Source organism: Pieris rapae, chromosome 14 (assembly GCF_905147795.1).
Source record: "Pieris rapae chromosome 14, ilPieRapa1.1, whole genome shotgun sequence".
NCBI lineage: Eukaryota > Metazoa > Arthropoda > Insecta > Lepidoptera > Pieridae > Pieris > Pieris rapae.
In genome coordinates this window covers 9,698,688-9,704,687 of record NC_059522.1, presented here as the reverse complement: position 1 = coordinate 9,704,687, position 6,000 = coordinate 9,698,688, and the positions used below count along the sequence as shown (strand labels likewise).

The 6,000-nt window shown below is 35.5% G+C and overlaps 1 protein-coding gene across 5 annotated transcripts in view; it reads left to right on the top strand.

Annotated features, from left to right (window-relative positions):
• Positions 1-1,654: 1,654 nt before the first annotated feature.
• LOC110992381 overlaps positions 1,655-6,000 on the top strand; it is a 104,985-nt gene continuing 100,639 nt past the window's right edge. For all 5 annotated transcript variants that reach the window (XR_002600158.2, XR_006750642.1, XM_022258175.2 and 2 more), the window contains exon 1: positions 1,655-1,895. The gene's annotated coding sequence lies outside the window, so the exon portion shown is untranslated. The remainder of the gene's footprint in view (positions 1,896-6,000) is intronic.

Genomic DNA, 6,000 nt, shown 5'->3' with positions numbered 1-6,000 from the left:
TTCATTGCGATTTTAATTGAGATAGCGGCGATCGGCTAATGTTAAACTCTTTTTATAACAAGCCTACAGGACGCCCTAAACGAGCAGTTCATGGACACAAATTTCACTTGGTGCATTGCTTTCAGAGGAGTATGCTGTTTTTTTAATAGATGGATGATTCCAGGCAAAACCCTCACCCATTCCACAGTTCGCATAAGAAAATGTCTTGTGAAGCGGACCGTGGAAGCCTCCAGCCATCCAGGTTTTTTTTTATAGATGTGTCTTCACTAAGACATCATGGAACATTACGGTTTAGCCTAACTTAAGACTAATTAGTAATTTATGTCTAACCTAATTTACTACGTGTCCAATAATAACAATTACAGTCTTTATTTAGGTAAAGACATTCTGTTCTTGTGTTCTACTCTATGTTTCACTCACTGTTTAGCAATTAATACACTAACACTAATTCTCTAGTTCAATCGGCAGTTGTCCTTTTCAGTCACAAGCCATCTATGTGATGCGGATGAAATTTTGAGTCAATACGGGAACAATTTATTCAACAATTTGGGAATGTATTATGGTCAAAATATTATTGGCAGCAACATTTTGAGGCTTCAAACCGATGATGATATGACAACTAAGCCCAGGAACAGAGATAAAGCTATTGTGGTTGGCCATTGCCTCTGGTAGTGGCAGATGAGTTTTCGGTACCAATAAAAAGTAAGTTTCATTATTTTAAATATATGTATTGAAAAGCTGTTTTAAATATTATTTAAAAATAGTGTAACATAATAACCAAAGTGTTTCTGTCTGTATTAGTGTGTGTTATCAACATAATTTTAACATTAAATAAATTAGAGTTATATTGATAACTGTTAACAAGCTTTCTCCTTCTTCTTTAGTTAATTAAATAAAACTCTTAAAAAAGTATATAGTAGGCCTTATATTTTTAATGTATAATAGGTACTGAGAAGAAATGTTAAGAGAATTAAGTTCAATAGTCTCTCCTTAAAAGATATTTGATGTGATTCTACTACTATCGTCCAGCCCATTGAGCTTTGGCCTACTTGAATAAAATGTCCAGTTCAATTTGTGGCAGTTGCTGGAAGCAGCTTTCTTCGTTCTAATTAGCTCATCAACACCGTTCAACAAACAAAAGAATAACTTAAATTGTCGTGCGTTATATAAAATTGTTTCGACAAACCGTCAGCTATAAAAGTTTGATCAACTACTTGCTTACAAATTATTTAACCAGAGGCAAGGATTGTTTCGATACCGATATTATTACTACAGAATGTTACTATTTGAAAATGTAAACAAGAAATTCGGCTTTCATAAACTTCAATTATCCGAACAAATTAATCGTATATTAAGATTAATGGCATGGATTCGATCGGATTAAAGTATTCACAACCTTAATTAATATTCCAACGGTATGAGGAAGCGATGCACAAAGACGACATAGAAAGGGTATTAAACAGTGGTTCCGATAGTCCCAAAAGTTATGTAAAGCGCGAATGCATTACAACCCTTAGGGTTGGAGCGCATGCGTGTGCACCGCTCGCGGCATATGCGGAATATTCAAGGAGGAAAGAGAAAAAAATTAACTTGTGAAGCCATTTTCGTCCGTCGCCCCTCGCCCGCCAGGCTTCCGATGCAGAGACGTCCACGCGTTCGCATCGAACGAACGCCCGCCGTGCACCGTTCGGAAACCGGCTCGCTACGTATATAAGTTATTTTGTGAACTGAAACTTAACTAGTGCGTGTACATTTCGTGAAGTGAATTTTGTGAATCACTTTGTTAGTGTTTGTGTCGTGTTAAATTAACATACATTTGCTACGATTTGTGGAATTCTAACCAGTTTTTGAACTTGCGTCAATTAAGCTGACTGCTAGTTGTCATAAACTAAAAGGTAAGTGTTTTAACTTTGAAACCTACAAAGAATAGTTTAATTCGACACCTGAAATAGTTTACAATTTATTTATAAATTTATGTTTCATCAAACGTTTTCGTAATGTATTTTGAAATAGACAGTAATAAAAACTCCATATCGCTCCCAATAAATTATATCAAAGCATTCTTTTTATTGAAGTAACGACTGAGATGAATAATGGTCTAACTTTGCTCAATAAATCATGTTTTCCCTACTCCAGAATATTGCTGGGGTTGTTGGCATACGAGTGAAGTTAGTTTCTTATCTAATGTCTGCAATCAATGGTGCGGAAAATATAAAGTCATATCTCGTCTGTTTTTGTAACGGCGGTCGTTTTTATAGACCATATGCGTAGGCGAAGACAATTTTGTCCCAATTATACTTAATTACTGGCATATAATCAGTTATAGACTCATAACATCTCGAGACAAATGTGTTAATTGTCAAATTTATACCAAATCAATACATACAAATAAAATAAATTAATTTTAAACATGTCAATTAAAAATCCAATAAAGTTGTGTAACTTGTCTCCAAGTTACAATGGGAATTTTATGTAAATACCAAGTAACCTTTTAATCCAATCATTTAAATTTTAAATGAACATCTTAGGAGGTAAACTTAAAAAGCTTATTTATGACCTGTGAAGTCTCGGTAATAGATTTTTTTGTAAGGTTAATAATTTAAATTATCTTTTCAATAATACGTTTAGAAACAAGGAAATTAAATTCGAAATAGCTACATATTAAATTATATAAAACATTTACACGAGGTTCTCATTAACTAAAGTAGGTATTCTAAGTTTTAAGTACATACTCCAATTGCCTTTTGTTGAAAGCGAAGACGAGAAACTAATTAGACAAATTACGGTCTGCATATTCGTAACTTCATAGCTTTATAAAGTCTATATCTATGTCATAGAACATAGATAATAGATATTATATTTGTGACGCGGAAAATGATATTTTTAATCACTGATATAGTTAAGTCATGTTCAGTAAATTTAGCAACTTTTATATGCACGATGTCGCTAACATTTTGCCTTTCTTGATAACCACTAGAAATATTACAGTTAATGGAGTTGCTATAAGAGACTGTATAACTCTTTAAGTATAGGCCAAGGCTTAACGGAGAAGAAATAGAAGTGCTAAACGGACCAATATTTGATGGCCCGTGAAATGACACGTCGAAGCTCACTTGATGAAGTATTGTTGAGGCTGCGTGGCGGAGGCAAGTACGCACTTTCAGCCAGGGTTGTCAGTCAATTATCCTTTTATGGTGAACCTCAACCTATAGATAAGTATGTTGTATATGCCTAGTCTGAAATTTTTGGCAATGGTAAATATTAAAACTCAGATTTCTGTATCTGTTTCATTATAAGTCAATCTAATAAGCAAATATGATCAGTCTCCTGCCACATGGCCGACTTTTTGGGTCTAAGGCTTTCCCCACAATATTTTCCTCCACCGTTCTAACGAATGTTAGCGCACATAGAAACTCCATTTATGCACAGCCGGGGATCGAACGTACAACCTCAGGGATGAGAGTTACTAAACACTGCTCATAAGTCTAAATTATTAGCTGCTTTTAAATCTAGCCACTGAAAGATTTGAGATTTTATATGATTTCGGGATCATTGTGACAAAAAGGGCAATGTTTGAAAAGTGACAGAATATAATTGATAACCCTATTTAGCTTCATTGAAGCTGGATTACAATTCGGATCAAGCATCGGTTTGATTAAATGTTTCACAACACTTGGGCCAGTGTTTTATCGATTTTGTATTGAAATTCAATTAATGAACAGAATTCAGGATGGGTTAAGTTTACCTTTGGGCGGAAGTGACACAGGTCCGAGGTAATTCAATTGTTTCGTGTCAATTATTTAGATTCTTTATACTCATTTAATTTAGGATTTAATCAAATTTAACGATCATGTTTACATTGTTAGAGTCCTTACTATAAATATAACACGAGCAATATAACATTTATTACAGCGGAAGGAAATTAAAAATAGTATATACAAATATAAATTTAATTTAAACCAATTATCATAACTTAACATGTATTAAATGATGATGGCGAAAAAATGCACCATTTTAGTTCTAGGCCTCATGTGTATCCTTCCGTGATCTATTAGGCAAGTAGGTGATACCTGAAACATACTGACGACTTGTAGGAACCAAGGCAAGGCAAGTTAAATGCACTGCAGTAGTAAGCCTATTGGTGCACCGGAATCGAAAGTGCGACCCCATGTTCAAAAATTAAAACCACTAGACCACTGCTCTGGTGGATAATCTCAGGTTCTTTGTACGTCAATTCGTTTCCTAATGACGAAATGGGATCTTTATATTATCTCATCAAGCATCTCAAAGATTCGAACAATCAAGTTCTACTAATAAGTGATTGGAAACAGCGAAATTTGCAATTCTGTTCCTGTTCTTTAGTCAACGCTAGGACCACCCGCGAAGCCTTCGAACGTGGCATTGATTTAGACTCTATTACCTAGACGTACAGTCTCTTTTCCTGTGTAGAAATTGCCTTCCATTTTATTGCAATATTCTCTATAATCATCGGAGGGTAAATAGGTACTTGCGTAAATAATTTCATAAATGACCAACTGCATTAAGCCTTTACAGACGCCATCATTGTAGCAATCTAGTGTAATCACAAATTGTAATCTTTCTGTTACAAAAAATCATTATTGCTATAGCCGTACTATTAAAATCGCTTCACGGTTTGTCTACTTCGGATATGACATCGTACTTCGATAAACAGTAGAATTGTTGTGGCCGTCAATGAGCGCTCCGTACCGGTTTTTTTTTTTTTTTTTTTATAGAACAGGGGGCAAACGGGCAGGAGGCTCACCTGATGTTGAGTGATACCGCCGCCCATGGACACCCTCAATGCCAGAGGGCTCGCGAGTGCGTTGCCGGCCTTTTAAGAATTGGTACGCTCTTTTCTTGAAGGACCCTAAGTCGAATTGGTTCGGAAATACTTCAGATGGCAGCTGGTTCCACAGAGTGGTGGTGCGCGGCAAAAACTGCCTGGAAAAACGCGCAGTTGTGGAACGGCGGACGTCGAGGTGATACGGGTGGAATTTCGTATTCTGCCTCGACGTCCGATGATGAAACTCAGCTGCAGGTATTAATCCGAACAACTCCTCTGAACACTCTCCATGGTAAATGCGGTAGAAGATGAGGTTTAGCGCAGTTTGTCAAAAAGTTTAATTCGAATCTCATTAGTGAACGAAATAAAGAGTAAAAACTCCGAGTAATAAATTTAGCGAGCCCCGAGCCGATGCTTACAGTTCCTTTTTAATTTGGTTGCTATTGTCGAGGTGTCCCGCTGAGCGACGTCGGATTTCTTGCTAGGATTCCAGCTGGTTTAAACATTACTTATTAGTCCATTACAAATGGAAATTAAATTCTGAATCCCACGATCAAAACACAAGTTCTTTTTGTTTAAATGGGAAAAAACATATCAATGTTAAGCCTGTTATAGATTTCATAAATAATTCTGTCAATAATTTATTAGACTTTCTAGGTTTAAATATAAACAACAGTTTTTGATTTCTATATACTCTAATTGTACTCAAACTGCCTAACTACACGTATTATCAGTTGTCAATTTAAAAAAAAGTAAATGTCAATTGTCAAACCGTAAAGTAAACAATTGAAGGTGCTAAGCCGGTATCGATAAATCAAACTCATTGTACGAAAGCCAGTTTCGAAGAAATCTATGTTTATTTTGAACGATTGAGGACTTTGAAGCCGCCCATAGATAGAATGACTTTGCATTATGGCTGTGAGCCTACACTTCGATAAAATTAATAGTTGTCGAGTATCGATGGCTGCGATAAATTTGTCGGTGTGTGGAAAGGCTCAAACATCAATCATCTGTTTGGTAATTGAAAACATGCAGCTGCTTTGGTATATTAAATAACGAAAACACTCGTTTAATTTACCAGTATCAGTGGGTTATTTATTAATTATGGTTTATAACTCCCAAAGATGTCCTACTTCCGTGTTGAGATTAATTAAAACCAAGGAATACGTACAAAATATTTAATTTGTTTTGTTTGC